At 44.5% G+C, this 23,966-nt stretch overlaps 1 long non-coding RNA gene across 1 annotated transcript in view; it reads right to left on the bottom strand.

The window, feature by feature from the left end:
* The window catches only part of LOC108350783 (uncharacterized), a 41,340-nt gene extending 18,262 nt beyond the window's left edge, over positions 1-23,078 (bottom strand). The window contains exons 1-2 of the long non-coding RNA XR_005504035.2: positions 22,588-23,078; positions 19,645-19,699 (exon numbers count right to left, since the gene is read on the bottom strand). This is a non-coding gene — a long non-coding RNA (uncharacterized LOC108350783). The remainder of the gene's footprint in view (positions 1-19,644; positions 19,700-22,587) is intronic.
* Positions 23,079-23,966: the final 888 nt, after the last annotated feature.

Below are 23,966 nucleotides of genomic sequence, written 5' to 3' on the forward strand. Positions count from 1 at the left end.
TGCCTTCAACCCCCTCAACAGCCATGTACTGCCCACCTCTGTATCAGACTGTGTCTGTCTCATTAATTCTTTTTTTTCTCCATCTTTATTAAATTGGGTATTTCTTATTTACATTTCAATTGTTATTCCCCTTCCCAGTTTCCAGGCCAACATCCCCCTAACCCCTCCCCCTCTCCTTCTAAATGGGTGTTCCCCTTCCCATGCTCCCCCCCCATTACCACCCTCCCCCAACAATCACAGTCACTGGAGGTTCAGTCTTGGCAGAACCAAGGGCTTCCCCTTCCACTGGTGCTCTTACTATTCATTGCTACCTATGAGGTTGGAGTCCAGGGTCAGTCCATGTATAGTCTTTGGGTAGTGGCTTAGTCCCTGGAAGCTCTGGTTGGTTATCTCATTAACTCTTTAGGGGTGGGTTAACTTAACAGACCTTTGATCCTACCAACCCAAAGGCTAAGAATGCTAGCCAACAGCATTGGAACCCATACAGCCTCACTTTACTGTGGCATGGTACCTCCTCTAATGTATTTGAAAACTATCCTGACCCATGACTTTCTTTTGATCTGTAACTTAAAAACTTTAGGAAGCGGGTACCACATTGGATCATGGTATTTAGACTAACCTAAATGTGTGGTCATTCATATGTACCTCCAAAATAAACTTCTTGTCTCTTGGAGGCAGCAATTGTGTTTTTCATTGACATGCCTATCTGCCTGAATCAAATCCTTCAAAAGAATTAAAATCTGTTAAATTCTTTCTCTTGGTAAGAGTGACTCAAGTCTGTCTTCAAGAACAAGAACTTGGCACACCTGCCCTGGTTAGCTTTAACCTTTCAACGTTTTGAAACTGAGAATGGCCTGGAAAGATATGTAAACGGAGGAGTTGCCTAGACAAAATTGGTCTGTGAGCATGTCTGAGGCAGACAGTCTTGGTTGTTGGTTGATGTAGGACCTTGTATGAGCGATACCATCCTCTGGCAGTTGGTCCTGAACTGTGTACAGAACCTAACTGAGTACAAGCTGGCTTGATGGCCGACATCTAGCAAGCTTCATCTTCCATGGTTCCTGTGCAACTTCTTTGACTGTGAAATGAGTCCCTTGGTGACGCAGCAGGCCTACATTCAAGGTCCTGCCTTGAGTTTCGGCTTTGACTTTGCTCAGCGATGGTCAGTATCCTGGAATTGTAATCCAAATAACCCTCCCCTCCATCCCAGAGTTGCTCACAATCAAATTATTTGTTACCACAACAAAAATGAAACTAGAACACCTTCCGTTCTTTCTAAAAAGTACGTTTTTCTAAAAGGTCACTTTTCTTCCCATAGGGCCCTTCACCAAGATGTCTCCTAAGAAATCTTCTGCTCACCAGGCACCACTGTGCCCCCTACTACTGATGTGGTAGAAACCTCACATCCTCGTACTTCTTCCACCACATTTTTCTGTGAAGAACATGCATATAGGAATAAAAATCTATTTTTCATCCTGCCAACCTATCTCTTTTCTGTTTAACTTGTGTGCTCCAAGAAGCACTTAAGAAGAGAGAATCTGTGCTTTCAGTGTGGCCTTGAGTGTTCTCCCACAGTGTCCCTGTGTTGAGATTTAATGCACGTTGTGAGGTATTTGAGAGTGGAAACTTTCTGAGACGTCCTAAATTTAAAGAAAAGGATTAGAGGACAGAGGCTCCCAGAGGTAAGGGATGAACCAACAGCTTTAGACCAGACCAACAAAAGACTGTTTTATGTAGCTTGAGGCCTTGATTTAAATCCAGTCAAAGCTGGCTACCTGGCAGCCGTGCTCTGCTCACACATAAACGGGACCATTCAGCCCAGCTAACCCAGAAACAGCAGGCACTTCCTAAGCCCCGGTGTCTGTCCTTGTCTTGCACTGTCACAAGCCAACACCTAGCTTTAGTCTTTGTAAGAGCAATGTACCCAACCTAGTTTTTCCTTCCGAAATTTTCATTACAAACACATCCTTGGCTCTTAGTCTTATCCCCACTGCTATCTAACCTCATTACCGTAATTATAAGATCTCAACCAAGACCAGCTCATTCTCTGGCTGACCTCCATTCAATAAATGTAAGTGTAATGGTTAACACTGACTACCACTTAGCAGGCTCTAGAATTACCTAGGAGACACACCTCTAAGCATGTCCCTGAAGGGATTTCCTGACTGGGTGAACTGTGGCGAGAAGATCCACCTTGAATGCTAGTGGCTCTACCCTATGAGCTGGAATCTGGAACTGGGTAAAGATGAGAAAGTGAAATGAGCACCTGAGTTCATCTCTCTCTGCTCCCTGATTATGCACAAAATGTAATCGGCCACCCCACACTTCTGCTGCCACACCTTCCCCAACATGGCAGACTGCACCTGAAACCCCAAACCTTTCCTTCCTCCCTTCCTCATGTTCCTTCTATCAGATATTTGGTCACAAAAACAAGAAAAGTATGTAATACACCCTGTGGTGGTTTGAATGAAAATGGCCCCCAAAGGTTCATCCATTACAACACTTGGCTCAAAGTCCGCAGAATTGTTTTGGAAGGATTAGGAGGCATGGCCTTGTTGGGAAAAGTGTCTCACTGGGGGTGGGCTTTGAGGTTTCAAAAGCCTATGCCATTCCCTGCTAGCTCTCCCTGCCTCCTGATTGTGGATCAGATGTAAGGTTCCTGCTCCAGCATCGTGCCTGTCTGAGGCCATGTTCCCCCCACACACATTAGGTCATGGACTCTAACACTCTGAAACTGTAAGCAAGGCCCCTAAATGCTTTCCTTTGTAATTTCTTTGGCCATGGTATCTCTTCACAGCAGTAGGAAAGTAACTAAGACACAAAGTTCACAGGTTTGTTTGTTTGTTTGTTTGTTTGTTTGTTTCTGAGATTCAGTCTCAGGAGTTTTGGGTTAACTCTAAAGGCACAAATTCAAACTTAGGCTTTTTGCCTGGTTCCTGTAATTTCTCCAGGAAACTAAGGCTGGCCCAATCCTGTTACCATGGAGAAAGATCAGTACCCAATAGGCCAAATAAAACTATTGCCTGACACGGAGAGAATAGGAACCTAAAATCTGCCTCTCAGAATTTTTGTTTCTCCGACCCACAGCTGTTATTATAGGACCCACAGCAGTTCAACCCTTTGCCCTGGCTATGGCTACCACCCACTGAAACTCGAGGATTCCACATTTCCCCCATAGCAGTGAAATGTATGTGGTGCTTCTGCAGATCATCCAGAAAATAATCTCAGCCCACCTTTGGCCTTCTGTCCTCTGGCTTGATTTGTCCCTTTGAAATAGTTATACTGAGGAGGCTGGAGGCATCAGATTCTCCTGAACTGGAGCAACAGTTCAGCATCACCTCAACTGAGAACAGAAATGCAAGAGCAGGGAGTGCTCCTGACCACTGACTCATCTCTTAGTTCCTGAAACAAAAAGAAAAGGAAAAGGAAAAGGAAAAGGAAGAAAAAGAAAAGAAAAGAAAATGCCTTTGCAGAAAAATTAAAAAAGCATTGAGTCCTTCCTTGGTCATGCGAGGTAACCAAATAATAGAATGTGATTCTGGAATCTCTGCTTTCATTCTGTGTTTACCATCTGTATTTTGGCTCAAACTTCTGCTTGATTCTAATTCCCCCTAGCCTAGCCCACCTGAGCTACCTCATCCTTCTTCAAGGTTGAAGACACAGAGGTAAGTTATCATTTTACACTTGCAGTTACCTCAGGTCCTGAGAAGAACAAAACCACCCTCCCAAGATGAGGACAGTTTTCCTTGAGGTTAAGTTGCCCCCTGGACCAGAAAGGATCAACAGACTGATCTCGTCAAGTAACGCCAGAGATTAACAGCTTAAAATCTGTAGTAACAGGTGACCAGATAGAACCGAGGCCAACGCAACAATGGGCCAATGATGGGTGGGACCAGGCTGTGACCAAGACTTCTTAATTATGCACACCTCTTCTATTTAAACCAATCCTATGTCACTGCCCTAAAGATGGGTGTCAGAGTCAGATGTCACATTGCTCTGAGCTATTCCATACTACGTAAAACACTGGCATTTGGGCTCTTTGGCTCCATTTGAACATAACTGAAGAGACTGGATGAGACTGCACCTCTCTGGGCACGAACATGCCACTACCTGTCCAACATTATCTAGGAGGCAATGGCTGATACATAACTTATTCCTAAAAGCAGAAGGGTAAGCCTTAAATAACATAGGTTGGAAGCATTTGAGAAGATAGGTACATTAATACCACATCAGAAAAACCATGGTTGGGACATATGGGAAATACCGTGGAGAGCTCAGCCACAATGGAACATCTATGTCATAGCCCTCTCCACGAGGCTTGGGGACCACCATGGAAGAGGGCATGGAAAGAGTGTAAGAGGCAGGTGTCGGGGGGGACCAGAGTGAACCATCATCTGGACGTGACAGAATGCCACACTCAGGGACACACAGCAGCTGTGACTGTCTGCACAGAATGAAGCCCGCGAATATTCTAGGTGGAATGAGAACGGGGTCACCCCTGAATGCGGAGCTGTGGACAGCTGATGGCTTCTGAGGAGGGAGAGTCAATTTCCTTTAAGGATGCGGTTCCTGGTAGGTCAGTCGCACCTCAGTGGATGGCCCCACACCCAGAGTATGGGAACAGCATAAATTAGAGTAAACGGATTTTTAAATTTTAAAAATGAGGACGTGAAGCAGGGGGAATAGAGAGTTTGGGGGGGTTGATTATAATCACAAATACTTCACATGAGATTCTCAAAGAATTAATCTTTAAAATGTTTAGAGAAGGAGTAAAAAAGTAAGAAACCAGTTGGCAGAGAAACAGGAAAGGAAGCCCCGCCCCCACAGGACTGTGTAACCAATCAGCACTCGTGAGAAAGAGCCTATGAGCTCTCCCAGAAGAGAGTCCTGAGACTTCTCAGCCTCGGACCGTCCCTTCTCTAGCCCACTCTGTTTCCCAGACGTCCTTTACTCATGTCTCGTAAATCACCTCTGTTTCCATCACTGCCGATGTGTTCCTCGTCCACCTCTTTGTTCTAGGACACTAGAACCCAGGAGTCTCAGGGACCCCACCAGACTCCGTTGTGAACCAGTAACACCCAGTGAAGAGAAGGAAATCTAACCTCTCAACATTGACAGCACCTATCGACCTGGCCCAGGCCATCCAATGTGTGCATCAAGAGGCCACATTGCAGAGAGCTCCAAGTTGTCCCCGAGGCTTCAGCTCGGTCTCCACTGCTGACACAGCGTACTTACATTGACATCTGTCTAAACTGGTCACACCCTCACCCAAGCCTGTGACTGTGCAGCTCCGCTCCTGCAGCGCTCCAGCTGGCTGCTAATATCTAAGTACTGCCTTGACTTTCCTCACCTCCGATTCTGCCTCCATGGAGAACTCAGAAAAGTTGAACCATGAGGCATCTATAACCCTTGGTAGCCATTCTGTAGCCTGCATAGTGCATCTAGATAAACGTGATTATTGCACAGTGTACAATGTGTGACCGGAGATAGAATATAAGATTAGAATAAAGGATCTGTACTCACCAGTGGCCAGCTATCAAGGGAAACAGGGACTACTTGGAAATGGCCGCCATGTGGCTACTACTCGTGGTCCTGACATTGAAGAATGTCACAATTGCATCTGCCTATGCTTCTGACATAGTGTGCTCACACTGGGCTTCGGGGAGGTTACTAGACATAGTGTGCTCACACTGGGCTTTGGGGGGGGGGTGGTCACTAGATAAAGTGTGTTCATACTGGGCTTTGGTGGTCAGTAGACAGTGTGTTCACACTGGGCTTTGGGCATCAGTAGACAGTGTGTTCACACCGGGCTTTGGGGGTCAGTAGACAGTGTGTTCACACTGGGCTTTGGTGGTCAGTAGACAGTGTGTTCACACTGGGCTTTGGTGGTCAGTAGACAATGTGTTCACACTGGGCTCTGGGGGTCAGTAGACAGTGTGTTCACACTGGGCTTTGGGCGTCAGTAGACAGTGTGCTCCCACTGGGCTTTGGGCGTCAGTAGACAGTGTGTTCACACTGGGCTTTGGTGGTCAGTAGACAGTGTGTTCACACTGGGCTTTGGGGGTCAGTAGACAGTGTGTTCACACTGGGCTTTGGTGGTCAGTAGACAGTGTGTTCACACTGGGCTTTGGTGGTCAGTAGACAATGTGTTCACACCGGGCTCTGGGGGTCAGTAGACAGTGTGTTCACACTGGGCTTTGGGCGTCAGTAGACAGTGTGTTCACACCGGGCTTTGGTGGTCAGTAGACAGTGTGTTCACACTGGGCTTTGGTGGTCAGTAGACAATGTGTTCACACTGGGCTTTGGTGGTCAGTAGACAGTGTGTTCACACTGGGCTTTGGGCGTCAGTAGACAGTGTGTTCACACCGGGCTTTGGTGGTCAGTAGACAGTGTGTTCACACTGGGCTCTGGGGGTCAGTAGACAGTGTGTTCACACTGGGCTTTGGTTGTCAGTAGACAATGTGCTCCCACTGGGCTTTGGGGGTCAGTAGACAGTGTGTTCACACTGGGCTTTGGTGGTCAGTAGACAGTGTGTTCACACTGGGCTTTGGTGGTCAGTAGACAATGTGTTCACACCGGGCTCTGGGGGTCAGTAGACAGTGTGTTCACACTGGGCTTTGGGCGTCAGTAGACAGTGTGCTCCCACTGGGCTTTGGGCGTCAGTAGACAGTGTGTTCACACCGGGCTTTGGTGGTCAGTAGACAGTGTGTTCACACTGGGCTTTGGGGGTCAGTAGACAGTGTGTTCACACTGGGCTTTGGTGGTCAGTAGACAGTGTGTTCACACTGGGCTTTGGTGGTCAGTAGACAGTGTGTTCACACTGGGCTTTGGTGGTCAGTAGACAATGTGTTCACACCTGGCTTTGGGGGTCAGTAGACAATGTGTTCACACTGGGCTTTGGGGCGGGGGTCACTGGACCCCCTTCTCTGTTCCTCTTCCCGATGTGGCCAAGACTGAGTAAGTCTCTTTGTATTGTTTTCCATTACTACTCTGCCCACCCCTTAACCTTCCCAAAGTCTCCTGCACCCCAGGTTGGCTTTAAGGTCACTGTGCAGCTGAGGAAGACCTTTAACTTCTAGCCCTCCCGCCCCTACCTCCCGAGTGCTACCGCGCCTGACTGATGTGCTACAAGGACTCAAATCCACATCTCTGTGCATGCTATGCAAACACTTTACAGACTTCGCCACACCCCAGCTTCTCTCCCGGGCACTAGAGTAACAGAACCTGGCACAGGGTAAAGTCTGTGGTGCTGCCAGAGCTCTCGCCTGTCCTAAAGAGCGGTTACAGCTGTTGCTCTGTACCCTTCCCGCTGCAGAGGCACCTACCCTCCTAATCTTTGGCAGATGCTGTGACTGAGGGAGACAATCTCCAGAGAAATAAACAATAATTTCCAGACTCCGGGGGCCTACACTTAGAGGGGGAAGGATTCTCTTAAGGAGACATAAAGGAGGCTCTGCAACTTAGTAACTGCTCAGCTTTGCACTCCTTCGGGAAACATCTGCTCCCGGTTAGGGTTCCACCTTTAGGCCTTCCTCCTCTGTAATAAGAGGAAAAAAGACAACTTCTGACTGAAGCCTTTCATTTGCATATCTAAAAGCCCCAGTCAAGAGTTTTTCCCCCCTGAAACAAAGGAGCTGTTTATCCTCAAAGCTGAATTCAAATTGCCCCCCCAGAAGGCTCTGGGACTTAAGATTGGCAGCTTCTTTTTTCTTTCTCAGAGGCAAGTGAAGTCGATGTCCAGGCTACTATCACTGATTTAATTGAAGGATGAGAGCTACCTTCTCCAAGTGTCAAAACGAAGCTTCAAAACCAAGAGGAATTCGGAAACGGTGCTGTTTCTCAAAGGTGCCCGTCATTTTTTTTTTTTTTTTTTTTTTTTTTTTTTTTTAGCAGCACTGAGCGAGGTAGTCGGTGAGGTGGTCCTGTGTGTAGAACAGTTGTCTCCAAGGGGCAGAAGTGAAAAGTGGAGGATAAATGTTATGGCATGAATCAGAGACACAGGCTCCCCTAAAATGTCCAGGCTCTTGTGTCCTGGGGCAAAGACCAGACCCAGGGACTCAAGGTTCAAAATAGATGTGGAGACAATTTATTATGAAAGAAAAGTTGTTCCAGAGAGGAGTGAGCCAGTGAGCCTACGGCAAGCACGTGCTCAGAACACTGGGGTATGACGTCCTGGACCCGGTATTAGCCATTTGCACAGTGCCTGCTGCTCTAGTTTGTACACAGCAGGCTCTCTCTCTCTCTCTCTCTCTCTCTCTCTCTCTCTCTCTCTCTCTCTCTCTTTGTGTGTGTGTGTATGTTTGTCTGTCTGTCTCTCTGTCTCTGTGTCTGTCTGTCTCTCTGTCTCTGTGTGTGTGTGTTTGTGTGTCTGTCTGTCTGTCTCTCTCTGTCTCTCTGTCTCTGTCTTTCTTTCTTTCTTTCTCTCTCTCTCTCTCTCTCTCTCTCTCTCTCTCTCTCTCTCTCTCTCTCTCTCTGTGTGTGTGTGTTCCTCCTGTGTGAGATGGATGGCAGAAATCAGAAGAGGGCATTGGATTTCCTGGACACGGAGTTACAGTGGTTGTGTGCAAACCACCAGTGTCATGCTGGGATCCAGATGTGGGTCATCTGCAAAACCAGCAAGCACTCTTAACCACTGGGTTGTATGTTTAGACCTCATGTTATTCCTTTTGGTTTGGGTTAATGTGGGTTGGGCTAGGTTGGGTTGGGTTGGATCAGGTTTTCAAGACAGGGTTTCTCTGTATGGCCCTGGCTATCCTGGATCACTCTGTACACTAGGTTGGCCTCTAGACCAGACTGGCCTTTAGACCAGGCAGACCTACCTCTGCCTCCCGAGTGCTGGGATTAAAGGCAAGCACCACCATCCCTGGTTCAAATGCTGTTCTTAATGTAGCTTTCTCCAACCAGTAGTCTCTCTTTCCAGAGGGCCAGAAGGAGTCTAGATCAGAAAGCCAACAGTTAGCTAGTACCACTTTCTAGATAAGGTCTCCACTTTATCAAAACATTTTACCAAAGCTCTCCATGTAAGCACACAAGCACACATGCAAATTCACATGTAGTTGGGGAGCCCTAGCATGTGTCCTACTGACTCTGGTTACAGCTGTTGCTATACGTCCTTCCCGCTACAGAGGTATCTTCCCACCTTTGGCAGATGTTGTGGTTGAGGGTCACAGGGCACAGAAACAAATGTTTTCAGATTCTGCGATCTGCATTTAGGTAGGAAGAATTCCCTTAAGGAAACATAAAGTGCTCCCTCCTTAGTAGGGGAAGAAAAAAGGAAAACACCTTTGCCCTCTATCCTCCTAGATACCGTCAAGTTGTACGACAAGAGGCAAATTCATGTGCAAATATTAGTGAGCATGCGTGGAGTCACTTTGCTCTCAAAACAAGAAGGCTTCAGGCCAGCGAGTGATTTCTACAAAATATGTCTTGAACTTGCATGGTCTGTATGAACGTGCTTTTCCTCTAAAATACAGAGAGAATCGAGAACCCTGAACCCCTTTCTCCTTTTCAGGGATATTTAAACACGTTGTTGCTCAACTCCAGGATGAAGCGAACCTGAGGAAATAGCAACTTAGTATCAGTGGAGTGCAATCTTGACACCAAATGGGACTTTTCAGATCCTTCTGCTACCTAAAAATGGAACAACTTGTTCTCTTCTTCTAGATTTGGTTTATGTGTCTGAGAGTTTCATCTGCATGTAAGTCTACCTGTACTACACGTGTGCCTGGTGTCCACAGCGGAAGAGCTATGGGACACCCTGGAACTACAGGAATCAAACCTAAGTCTCTTGTCCCTAACCACTGAGCCATCTCTACAATCCTAGCTTTATTTTTATGGTAAGGCAGGATAAAAAGGCAGAGGAAAATGGGGGTTGGGAGAGTCATTAGAAGAAAGAAAACCCTTCACCCTAGAATCTGATCGGAGCCTCTCACAAGAGCAAGCAAGGATCCCAGCACAATTAAGCCTTCCCGTCTATGAACCTGGAATTTTCTAGAAATCGCATCCCATGTACTGTGAGAGCCACATCCCATTACTGTGAGAGCTTGGGTGCAATCTTCTTGTCCCCTTCCCATATTATAATCCCATCCAAGACCTCTCCAAAAACAACCTGTCATCTTAATCACTGAAGAGAGAGATGGGAGTAAGGAGACGGAACCCCCAGGGAAATTGCTGAGAAAAAGAAGTCTGAAAAAGCTCCCTAAATCCTGTAAACTAGAAGAGCCTGATGTACACACGAGCAACTTTTACTCTCTGGCACTCTCCCTCCCGCGAGGGCCCCTTCACTGCACTTGGCCACCTGCCACTTTCCGAGACTCTCTTGAGGAGTCCATGCCCACACTGGGTGTGTCTTACTCTTTGCCACCCGCCACTGTCTTCCTCCACCGGCCTCAGCATGAAGCATCCCTTTTTTCTTCCCTTGAGTACTCCCTTTCCTAACATTTCTAGTGAAATCTCCAATTCTGCTTCATCACACCAGGTAGCCCTAAAATTAAAGGAAGTCCTCAGGCTGCTGAGTGGGACACTGAGGAGCTGTGCTCTGTTCCTTTTCTGCTGACCTGAGAGAGAAATAGGGCAGAGCCAGAGACTACACATAGTGAGGTATGGAACGCAAACTAGGGGAAACAGGCATGCTCAGCAGTGGGGTCGCTCTGTGCATACTGAGCATGCTCAAGCGCTCTGTGCATACTGAGCATGCTCAAGCGCTCTGTGCATACTGAGCATGCTCAATCACTGATTATACTGATTAAGGTTATACTTTCCTCCAGATATAGGGAGGTACCTGTCACATGAGAGTCTAGGGCCAGCATCAGAGAAGACGCGAAGGTGGGAATTCTTCCTCAACCTGCTACATCTCACACTTCCTTCTTCAGTTTAACATGTTCTGTACCACCAAGATGGCATGTTGAGGAGGATAGTGAGAATCCCGACTTTCACTTCATTCTTTGTGAATTTTTTTTAAATCTATGACAGACATCACTGTCAAACATTCTATATATTTTATATATTTGCTTTTCTTTCTTTTTTTTTAAAGTCATCAACAGAATGCGAACACCAGAGGAACAGAGTTTTTATAAATTTTACTCCTTGGTTTTTATCATCCAGACTCTACCTAGACAGAGTAGGGTCATGGAAGGTTCACAAGAAATACTTATTTGAATGGATGAACAGATATCGGTAAAGCTACAAAAGACAAAATGCCAGATTATAATTAAATTGACTATGATATGGTAATAGCAAATTTTTTTTTCACAAACGTGAAAGCTTACCGAATTTTGGCTTATTTTAGAGTCTTTTAAATTTTTTTTTCTTCTAATTCACAACACATGCTGGCAGTAAAGCACTTTCAAAACAAGCCAACCCAGAGTATATCAATACGTTGGGGCTAGTCATCCAGACTCCAGAGACGGAGACTGGGCCTCAGGCCTTGGTAACACTAAATCCTTAATGCCTGGCCATAAAGCAGACGGGAGGTTAGTCCTGCAAAGAATGCTCTTCAGATTCTCTAGAACAAAATAATGTCTGAATACAAATCATTACTTACTGAAACTTAAAAGGTTTTTCACGTAGAGATAAGCTTTACATAATGGTATATTAAGTGAGTACTACACACCATTAACCCCAGCACTCAGGAGGCAGAAGCAGGGGAATTGATGTGAGTTGTGGTCCACACACAGTGAAGCTCCAGGCCAGCCAGAGCCATACAGTGAAATCTCATCTGAAAAAATCGACTTTAAAAACTTTAGGAGGCATTTAATGTTTCCAGGATGTTCATACTTTTGGACAATTGACATGTTTTTAATGGCTGTAAATAGTTTGATTAAACTCTTTTTTTTTTTTTTGAACTTTTTTTTTTCTTTTTTTCAGAGCTGGGGACCGAACCCAGGTCCTTGCGCTTGCTAGACAAGCGTTCTACCACTGAGCTAAATCCCCAACCCCTTTTTTGAACTTTTTTTCCCATCTTTATTAACTTGGGTATTTCTTTTTTTTTTTTTTTTTTCTTTTTTTTTTCGGAGCTGGGGACTGAACCCAGGGCCTTGCCCTTGCTAGGCAAGCGCTCTACCACTGAGCTAAATCCCCAACCCCAACTTGGGTATTTCTTATTTACATTTCAATTGTTATTTCCTTTCCCAATTTCTGGGCCAACATCCCCCTAACCCCTCTCCCTCCCCTTCTACATGGGTGTTCCCCTCCCCATCCTCCCCCCATTACTGCCCTCCCCGCAACATCCCGTTCACTGGGGGTTCAGTCTTGGCAGGACCAAGGGCTTCCCCTTCCACTGGTGCTCTTACTAGGATATTCATTGCTACCTATGAGGTCAGAGGCCAGGGTCAGTCCATGTATAGTCTTTAGGTAGTGGCTTAGTCCCTGGAAGCTCTGGTTGATTAGCATTGTTGTTCATATGGGGTCTCGAGCCCCTTCAAGCTCTTTCAGTCCTTTCTCTGAATCCTTCAATGGGGGTCCCATTCTCAGTTCAGTGGTTGGCTGCTGGCATTCGCCTCTGTATTTGCTGTATATGTAGGACCCCTCTCAGGAGACCCCACTCCAGCCGCGGGATTGTACTCCCCCAAGAAACGCGAGAGACCGGCTCTTGATGTAAAGCACACGAGGCAGTTTATTATCAGAGCTCGGGGACGGCTCGTACCTCACGCAGGAGACAGAGGAGTCGACCCCAAGACTCGAAATTTAAGGCTTTTTATAGGGGAAGGCAAGGGGATTCAGCGTGGTTATCAGCAAGGGAAATGGGTACAAGGTCTCATCTGCAAGCAGTACGTGCAGGCTTGGGTGTTCTCAATATAGGAGAGCGTCTTATCTTTATCTGTAGAGCGGGGAGTTTGGTAACTATTAACTATAGCAGAAGCGGAACAGGGAGTTGCCCGTCCGGATAGCAACTCAGCGGAGATGGCGGCTGTCAGTTCCTGGAACAATCCGTCGACCTTGTTTTTAGGCTTGTCGGGGCACGTCTCAGGCCCGTTCTGTCCTGTCCCCTTATCTGCTGTTCTTTTGTAGTTTTTATGAAGTTTTTATTTTAACTCCTTCATATTCTGGCTGTGTCTCTAAGGAGACATCCGGCTCCTGTCGGCCTGCACTTCTTTGCTTCATCCATCTTGTCTAATTGGGTGGCTGTATATGTATGGGCCACATGTGGGGCAGGCTCTGAATGGGTGTTCCTTCAGTCTCTGTTTTAATCTTTGCCTCTCCCTTCCCTGCCAAGGGTATTCTTTTTCCTCATTTAAAGAAGGAGTGAAGCATTCACATTTTGGTCATCTGTCTTGAGTTTCATGTGTTCTGTGGATCTAGGGTAATTCAAGCATTTGGGCTAATATCCACTTATCAATGAGTGCATACCATGTGTGTTTTTCTGTGATTGGGTTAGCTCACTCAGGATGATATTTTCCAGTTCCACCCATTTGCCTGTGAATGTCATAAAGTCATTGATTTTGATTTGATTAAACTCTTATAAGAAATGCACATTCTGACAGGTTTGCTTTGCAGTTAATGCTTTTCCCTCACCCCATTCTCCTGTATTGCACTGCATTAGTACACTGAGATATGGAAATAACCACAAATTACAATATAAAATTTTCTTTCTTTTTTTTTTTTTAAAGAAAAGAAGTTTCAAAAATTAGCCTCATGGATGAGCTTAAGAGGTGACTCGTCGGGCTGGGGATTTAGCTCAGTGGTAGAGCGCTTACCTTGGAAGCACAAGGCCCTGGGTTCGGTCCCCAGCTCCGAAAAAAAGAACCAAAAAAAAAAAAAAAAAGAGGTGACTCATCAGGTAGGAACTTTATACTGCGCTTGCAGAGAACCTAAACTCCATCTCTAATGTTTACTTCACACAGCTCAAAGCCATCTATAACTCTAGCTCCAGAAAACCTGATGCCCCTTTTTGGCCCCCAAAAGTTCCTGTACTCACATGTACATAGCCCTGCCCCTCACCCTCAACACACACACACATACACACACACACACACACAAAATTAAAACTAAAATGAATCTTATTTAAGTAGAAATAGCTGGGAGCTGCTGACACTCACAGCTGACAATGTCTGGTCTATGAATATGACTCCAGAGAGTCAGATCATGAGGGCCTGATTGAGAAAGGCAGAAAAATGCCCAAAGGGAGAGAAAATGTCACAAGAGAATTATCTTTCTCTAGCTTCTTCCTCTATGCCTTAGTCTATGCTTCTTGTCCCCATTGATGAGAATAACCCCTCCCACACACCCTTGAAACCCTGATGTTCTGCCTTGAAGTATGCCCGGAAATAGAGCAAAGAAAATCTTAATGGAACTGTCCCATTGTGCTTTCTATTACTGAGATAAATACAAGGGCCAATAGCAATTTGGAGAAGAAAGGGTTTGTTTCGGTATATAGCCTAGAGTCCAACATGGAGGAAAGTCAGGATACACTACTACTACTACTAAGCCCAAGGGTGGCACTACCCACAGTGAGCTGAATCTTCCAACATCAATCATCAATCAAGAAAATGCCCTACAGACTTGCCAGGAGACAATCTGATACGGGCGTTTTCTCAATTGATGGTTCTTACTGTTGTTTGTTTGTGTGTTTGTTTTCCAGATAATTCTATGTTGTATCAGGTTGACAGAAAAACAAAAAGAAAAAAACAACCATGACACAAATCATCTGAAACTGCAAGCTTTTGTTCTTTAATCGTTGCTATTAGTTATATTTTTCAAAGAGACATGAAAAGTAATTAACATAATATCCACGTGCAAAAGAGTTAGGCTGAAGTTTGGCCTCATATCATAGACAAAAACTAATTCAGCAGGTAAAGGTGCTTATTTCAGAAGCCCAGTGACCTAAGCTCATTTCTCAGAACATAAGGTGGAAGGAGAAAACTAACTCTACAAAGTTGTCCTCCAACTCCACATGCATATCGTGCATGGCACAATACTACTATATCTGAGGAGATAAGGACACATATCTACTTACCCCAGACAGGGAACATTGACAGTTCCAAGTATCAATACTACCAAAGTGAACCAATAAATTTACTGAGGTTCTGTTGGGAGTGTGTTGGAAGGTTCACTTATGTGAGCAAGGGAGTTTCAAGGCATCTGTGTTACCACACATAAGTAATGTTTCACAAAAGCTAGAATTCTAGAATGCACTGCAGCATGTGCAGACAGCTCAACAGGTCTGAGAATCTCTTCTCCTAAGTAGTTATTACTGCTTTTATAAAAGGAAGGAGGAATCTTACGAATGTAGTAGGTTTCAGGGACTTCCTGAGACTTATGATGTGTTTACAAAACTCTCTTTAGAACTTCCTGAAGTCTTAAGGAACTTCCCTGGGGATGTCTTATCTCAATTTGGAGGAAATTGCTGTACAACACTGTAGCATACACACCTACACACAAACACATCTCACACTGATAATTAAGAAGATTTTAAAAAACTGGTGGCATAAAGCTTCTGTCTTAGGAGCCCAGAAACACATGGATTCAAGGCCAGTCTGGACTACATAGTGAATTTCAGAACAGACTTGGATGCATAGTAAGATTCAGTTTCAAGAACTAATACTACTAATAATTTATAAGCCCTCCATCTAATAAAGGGTTAGTTGTTAAATATATATGGAACTTAAATAATTAAATAAGATAAAATCCGGGAAAAAAATAGGCAAAGAACCTAAGTGACATTTCTCAAAGAAAGCACACGTTGTCAAAATATAATTGAGAAAAGATAATATGCCATCAAAGATGTGGAAAAGGGGGAGCCCTGCTACATTGCTAGTGGGAATGCAGACTGCTACAACACATGGAAACTCCCTGGGGAGTTAAGAGTGTAGCACTGACAAGAGGTAGGCACAGTGGTGAGCATCTGCAGAGAATCTCTGAGATTTTGCTTGCCCTACTTACAGAACAAATTCTGGACAGGCCAGAATAGATTATGAGACCTTCCCTCGAAGAAAATCAGATAGAATGGCCATGTGTTCTAGCAATCCTATTGCTGGTTATAGATCTGAAGGAAGTCCACCAGAGTGGAAAGGTATACCTGTGCACACGCTGTGCTCACTGAAGCACACACTACCCTAGACTTAGTCTAAGTGGGCCACCATAGGTGAACAAATCATAAAATGTGCCACATATACATCACAGCATATTCTCCATTCTTTTAAAAGTAGACAGCTTCTGTGTACATAGTATAAAGCAGTGGCCTAGCATCCCAGAAGTCCCTAGTTTGATTTCCGGCACTACATAAAAGGGGCTGGTGGAGGCACATAGGAAATAAATGTTGTCACTGCCACTTCAGATGTGGAGGACGGTTAAGACTTTAGCCTCATGCTTCACCTCAGCCTGCTAGGCTCACCTGAGTAACATTAACCCAGAAGAAAAGTTATATGTATGTTATATAAAGCGGTGTGTGCATGTGTGTGTGTGTGTGTGTGTGTGTGTGTGTGTGTGTGTGTGTGTGTGTGTGTGTGTGTGTATTTGGGTTGGAGATATGGCTCAGTAGTTAACAGTATGCACTGCTTTGGCAGAGGAACTGAGTTCTTTCCCAGAACCTATACCAGACAGCTCACACCTGCCTATAACTCCAGGAATTCTGACCCTCTCTTCTGGGTTTCAAAGGCACCTGCACTCACATGCACATAGCCACACTCACACAACTAAGGCACACACCTACACATATATCCATAATTAAAAAATAACAGCAAATACTTAAAGGAAATGTATACATGTAAGGTAATGCATTTGCTAATTACCTTAACTGGGCTGATCCACAATGTATTTATACCCCCAAGCATCATGCCATACGCTATCGAAGTAGATCATTTTTATTGTCAATTTGAAGAACACTAGGACAATACAGTAAAACTGACAAGAGCAGCAACACAGATCTTAATGGTAATAAATCGCCAGTGGCTTTGCAAAAAGAAAAAAAAATCAAAGACATAAATGTCAGAGCTACAAATACAAACAAGAGAGTAAAACACAAAAATAAAATCACACGGCCTGATCCTAGACAAAGGCTTCCTGGATACAAGGCTAAAAATGTATCCAGGACAAGGAACAACACCGCAAATGCACAGAGTGTGTTTCATCAAAATTGAGAGTTTGGGGTTTGGAAATACGGCTTAGCAGAACAGAGTTTATCCGGCATGAACCATTCCCTGTGTTCCATCACTAGCACCACAGAAGGCTTTGTTGTTGTTTTTTTAATATTTTAATTGGAGGTTTGTGTGCTTCAAAGAACACTATGAAGAAAGCTTAAAAGTCAGCTTGCATGATGGAAGAAAACTATAACTCCTCGTTCATCTAATAAAGGATGTTTTACCTCATCTCTGTTATCATAAAACAAAATACTTCAGGCTGGGTGATTAGTATAGAAATTTATTTCACACAGTTCTGGGATTGGAAAAGTCCAGTATCAGGATGCCTGTAGCTTTGATATCTAGTAAAGGCTAGCCTTAAATGTTCCACGAAGCCTAGGCTAGCCTTAGCTACTGCTCGTCGTGCCTCTACCTCCCATGTACAGGGGTTACAGTTCGGTACCGTATCTGGATTTATTCTCTACTTCTGTGGTGGCCTCTTGTTAATGTGCCCTCACATGGTGGATGACAGAGAACACGACAGCGATCTCTTCCTTGTACCCTGTTATGAAGTCACTAACCCCTGTATGAAGGCAGAGCCCTCATGCTAAATCGGTCACCTCCCAGGGGCCTATGTCTTCGAATATCATACAGTTTCCCATGCACATACCATAGCGGGACTCACAGTCAGCATACATGAATAATACTTATAACTTCCTGGTAAAAACATAGTCAAAGGATTTAAGAAGACATTAAGGAAGACACACACAGCTGGTAACTATGTTAGATGCCAGCATCATTTCATATTGTGGAGTTGCAAATCAAATTCACAATGAGATACCTCTTTCCACATATCAGGGTAAGAAATCAAGACAATAGACAGTACCAAGTCCTGGGGACCATTATGGAGAATTTGGACTCTTTACCCAGTACTGCTAGGAATAAAAAATGGTGCAGCCACTTTGTACATCCAGCCAGTAAGATCGCTCAGTTGCAACTGGTTAAAGGTGGTTGCCTCCAAAATTGAAGGCCTGAGTTCAACCTTCTGAAATCTTTAGGGTGAAGAGAAGCAACCCTCAAAAGCTATCCTTTGACATTCACAGACATTCATTCATACACACCACACACACACACACACACACACACACACACACACACACACACACAGAGAGAGAGAGAGAGAGAGAGAGAGAGAGAAATATAAAACAAAACAAATTTTAAACAAATAGAGTCCCAGAAATTCTCCTTCTAGGTTATATCCAAGAAAAGTTAAAATGTGTCTAAAAACTAGCTTGCATATGAATATTCTCAACATTCATTTTTATGGCCGAATTGTAGAAATATTCTAAATGTCGATCAACAGATCCATTAGTGGAATATTATTCAGCCCACAAGAATGCAGTACTGAGACCTGCTGCAAGTGTAAACACAATGCCCCCCCCCCAATCGGATGCCAAAAGCCATAAGGTTTATATATGTCTACTTGCATGAATTACCAAAATACTCAAGACAGAAAGTGGGCCGGTGGTTGCCAGAGGCAAGGTAAAAGGAGGAACACAGAGTGCTTAATGGATACAGTGATTTTTATTTTCGTTTTTTGAGGTGTGATAAATTGCTTTACGTGTAGGTCCTGGTAGTAACCGTACAAGCGAATATAGTAAGAGCCATTGAAGTGTGTGATTTAAAAGGGTGAGCTTTATCATATATTAGTGATATCCCAGTAAAGCCATTACTTTTGAAAGCATATTGCTTGCGGGGACAAAGCCACATGAGCCACACACACCTCAAATCGCTTTCTTTCCTGAACTTCTTTTTGTAGATTTATGCATCTTTGGATGGGAAATGGCTTTAGCGGTCTTATTTTTATTCTGAGTTGAGAAAGGCCAGCCAGCGAAGTTGCTTTGACTAATGAAATATGTCGCACAGATTGCTTTAACCTTCCTGTAAAGATGGGGGGGGGGGGACAACATGAGGTGACGTGCTGTGGCAAGAACTAGCCCTGTAAATATAGTGTTTTATACTGTTGTCATTTTTACAGTGTTACAGGCCATAAAAAGCACAAGTGTGTGTCCTTTATCTCCAGCTCCCTTCGCTAGCTTCCCATGCAACTTTAACGATTTAAGTTCTGTTTCTCCCTTCACTGACTTAACTCACTCTAACAGAGAGCCATCCCTTACCCTTCTCTATAAGGGATAAGATAACTATTGGATAAAACCTTAAAGTGTATGGGGAAAGCCTTCTTTCTTGCTATGATTTGAACAAGAGGCGTTTTCTACCCGTATCTCCCATGCTCAGCTGTCTGCATTGTTTTGGTGAGCCTTCAAGAAGTGGAGCAAGTGGGGAATGTTGGGCTTGGCTCCACGTTTTATAGCCTCACTTCCTGTCTGCTCTCTGCTTCCTGTTCCGCCCACATGAGAGGAAGTACACTCCACTGCCATTGTGGATCCGCCAGCCATGCCTTCCCTGTTATGATGAATGGTGTCCTCAGGGTGTGGGCTAGAGTAAGCTCCTTCCTCCATAAAGTCACTTTTAGTCCAGCATTTGTCTAACACAGAACAAGACAAATAACTCTGACTTGCTTAGGACTTACCTCTCTATAGCAGAGTGTCTGCTGGCTTCTTCAGCCTCCGAACTCTTTCCAAAACCTGGAGTGGAAAGAAAGAGTGTTGTCGGGGATGGGGATTTAGCTCAGTGGGGAGAGGGGAGGTGGAGGGAAAGAAAGGGTGTTATCTATCTATCTATCTATCCATCCATCCATCCATCCATCCATCCATCTTCTGAGAAGCTAAAAGTCAATGTGAATGGTAAGGATTCATTTGCCTCTCAAACTGTTAAATATCAAAGCAATAACTTGGTGCTCTCTCTTCAGGAGCCTCTAATGGCAAAGCGAGCCGCACTGTCTACAGAGGATTTGCAAAGAAGTTCACAATATCGGAAAAACTGAGAAGAAAAACCCGTGGAAATAGATGTGCATAATCCAAGAACAATAAACGAGGAGGAATGAGAACACAGAGGGAAACGCTCCCTTCTGGGAGAAGAATCACCTCACAGTTCTTTATCACTCTGGTCAAACTGCCATTAAACTCTACAAGGTTCTCAAAGGAAAGGGCAGGGTCAACTTGGTTCCTAACATATTACTCTTAAAGGACTTTAAAATGGCTACCAGTTTGCCATAAAGTGTCCAAAATGTTTCTTTGGTCTGTATTTTTAACAGACATGGGCCAGAGACATTCATGGTACTTACTGTTTACCCTAGACCATTCCTGCTACCATAACAAAATACTCTAGATGCAGTAATTTACAAAAAATAATTTTTCCCACATGTCCTGAAGCTACAAAGTTCAAAACAAATCTGGTGTCCACGGAGGATTCACTCCACAGTTCAAAGATGATGCCTTTAGAGGAGTCACCACTGCGGCCTCACATGGGGGATGAGAGCTGGTTCTCTACTGCCTAATTTTGAGGGCATCTGATCTAAGGGCCTGGTCATTCCCAGAGTCCATCTCTGAACACTAATGGGGGATTGTTGACATTAAAAAAAAAAAACAAACAAAGAAAACAAACTAATCTTCAAGGGAATCAGAGATAATTTATTCTACAGCCATTTTGAATAACCACAGCCCAGGAACTCCAAATTCCATGCTCCAATGTGGAGGCAGTTTCATGACTTTTTTTTATTGTTATTTTATAGAGCAAGGAAAGCCATAAATCAAGGCAAGTTCAAAATATATTGGTGAGTGCATGGGAGAGGCAGGCACAGCAAGATGAGGGAAGCTTTTCTATAAACCCAAGATGCTATCTGCTGACATTCTTAGCTTTGGATTGGTAGAAGCTTCTGGGTTAATATATTCTAAGAGGTCTGTATCTGTTAGTCACAAGATGTTCGTTCTGACACAGAGGTGGGCGAGGAATGGCTGTTCCAGAGAGCTAGAACTAGCCCAAGATAAGGAAATTAACCTCTGGACCTGAGACACTCCGCTCTCCGTGGAGTACTGAAGCTCTGATCCATCAGCCAGTCTCTGCTGACACAGCTCCTTTCCGGGAGTTTCCATTCACAATAGGAATTGTTGAAGGGACGCAACAATTCAAACCACAGCAGACTCTTTCTTTTACTCTCAGGATGAAGTACCAGAGGACTACGTGCAGAGTGGCGATTTTAGCTCCGTAGCCAACTTGAACATTTTGGAAGGAATAATCAAACATTTTATGATGTTAAGTACAGCGTGCCTGCTGTCTATAAAATGTTGAAATCGGTACCACAGCTGGCTGTTGTAGCCTTGCCAAAGGAGGAGGTGCTGTTTTCCAGAGAAATGAACGTTTCTGTCTTTGTGGTTCTTGGTTGGTTGGCTGGCTGGCTGGTTTGGTTGGTTGGTTGGTTGGTTGGTTGGTTGGTTGGTCAGTTGGTTGAGACAGAGTCTCATGTAGCCCAGGCTGTCCTCCAACTATGTAGCGAAGGATAACCTTCATTCAACTCCTGGTCCCCCTGCTTCTACCCCCCCAGCACTGGACTTACAAGCACGTAGCAGGCACCAAGCCTGCTTTAACTAGGGTTTAGCTAAGCAAGTTGTCCATCAACTGCATCCCCAGCCCAGAAAAAGGTGGAATCTAGCTAGATAAAGAAACATATCTGAGAAAGCCATCTGGAACTGAAGAGGCCAGAATCACCAGCTAGAGCCTTTCCTACTCTGTAAAGCCGTCTAGATTTAATCTTGCAGAAGGGATTGCACAGGGCCACTGGGGAGTTTACCACCAGGGAGGACTAATTGCATTGGAACACCTTCTCTGCAATTTCAGTCAGATCACAGGCTCCTTCAGAATGAGCTGATTCTCCCTAGAAACATTTAAAAGCACAAGTCTCAGATAATTACCCCGTAAAGCCCTGCTTTGTGGCATGTTGCATTTAACATGAGCTGAGCGCTATTTATAGATGTTCATTTGTTGTTTGCATGGACGTGTTTATCAGTCTAAAGTTACTCTCTGTTGCAACATTTAAAAAAATCAATTGTGTGTGTGTGTGTGTGTGTGTGTGTGTGTGTGTGTGTTCTCGCAAGGGCACACACGCTCATAGAATGGTTCAGCAGTTAAGAGTAAATACTATAATCTCCCAGAAGACCCAAATTCATTTCTCCACAACCATGCCCAGTGGCTCACAATCACAACTCCAGCTCCAGGGGATCGGACACTCTCTTCTGGACGGCAAGGGCACCTGTACTCAGGCACACATACCCCTATCCACAGATACACACATAGACACATCATTTTAAAATAATCATAATGGAATCTTAAAAATAAAATGGGGCTAGAGAGATGGTTCAGCAGTTAAAAACTCTAGCTGCTTTTCCATGGACCCAGGTTCAATTCCCACCATCCACATGGTGGCTCCCAACTGTCCCTAACTCAATATCATGGGCTCCAGTGCTCTCTACTGGCCTCTTCAGACACCAGGTACACATAGAGTGTACAGATATTCATGCATATGAACCCCATGCACATAAAATAATAATTCAAGAGCTGATAATCAGACTACAATTACCTTGCTTCTGTTGTAAGCCAAATATTCATCGGGTACGCATGTTATTTTCCATGGAATAAAATCTAGCCAGACACAAGCCCTGGCTTAAAAGATTTGCCTGCTATACATATAGGAGAGGAGAGTCTGGAGTCAAGGAAACAGCAAAAGCAGCTTCCTTAATTAAACAGCTAGAAATTGGTTATAATGTAGCTGGATTGCTGCAATCCTTCAGTCTTAGTTCCCAGGTCAAAGTGCAACGTGTGCCCAGTGTTTGTTCAGAAAAAACGGTCAATCATCAACCACACCTGGCTGGGCTTCTCCCGGGATGTGGTAATGACAGCTTAAGACAGTGGCTGAGCTAGTTACCGGAGCTGCTTATGTGGATACCACACTCAGGGGAGAACTCCAGATACTTTTCACCGGGTAAACAACTCCTCCATCACATTCACTCTTTAATCTAAACTCTCAGCTACTTCTCAAAGCCTCTATGAACAAGGCCAGGGCTGGGCTACAGCTCAGGAGGGAGAGTGCTGGCCCAGCATCAGGAGGCCCTCGGTTCTGTTCCCATTAACTGGGTGTGATGGTTCGCACCAGGAATCCCAGTTCTGGGGAGGTGGAGGAAGAAAGATAAGGAGTTCAAGGACAACCTCAGGCTATGTGTCAAATTCCAGGCCAGATTGGGATGTGTGAGATCCTTTGTACTAATGAAGGTGGGTGGGGACAGGGATGGAGTGGGAGTGTTGGGTGGGGGTGGGGGGGGTAACACGACGATGAAGAGGACGACTGGCAGCTCTCCTCACTTAGGAAAGGGAACATATTGCTACCTATTGTATTTTACCTGCACATTTTACTTTATTTTCATTGCAAGGCAAAAAAAAAAAAAAAAAAAAAAAAAGCCACAGGTCTGCTATTTTGAAAGCACCTCAGTGATAAACCAGCCTTAAAGTCACAGAACAATCCATCCCGACTGCCTTAAACAATTGGAATCAGGCAATGAGCTCATTCATTTGCACTCATTACCTCAGAACTAACGCGCCTCGGTGGAATACAGGTATATGAGGCGCGTTCCCCTGTCGCTCAGAAGCGAATTCTAAGAAAACTAAAAGGACAAAAGCCTTGGAATTTCCACTAAGAAATACTGTTCCAGGGCAGGCAGGACCTTCTAATATCATCCTCCTTCAGCCGAATTTCGTTTTAGTCCCAATTAAGTCATAATTACATTAGACGTTGGAGAGCTAAGACTTCAAAACAAAACATCCGCGAGTTTTAAAAGCACTGCATTTACAAGTCCTCGGCCTGACCCCGCCCCTTGACCGGACTATTTATAGTCCAGAGAAATGAAGTTAGGTTCACTGTGCCTGACTGCCCTGTAGATTATTAGCTTGCAAATGTGCTCATTA

This window comes from Rattus norvegicus, chromosome 4 (genome assembly GCF_036323735.1).
Source record: "Rattus norvegicus strain BN/NHsdMcwi chromosome 4, GRCr8, whole genome shotgun sequence".
Taxonomy (NCBI): Eukaryota; Metazoa; Chordata; class Mammalia; order Rodentia; family Muridae; genus Rattus; species Rattus norvegicus.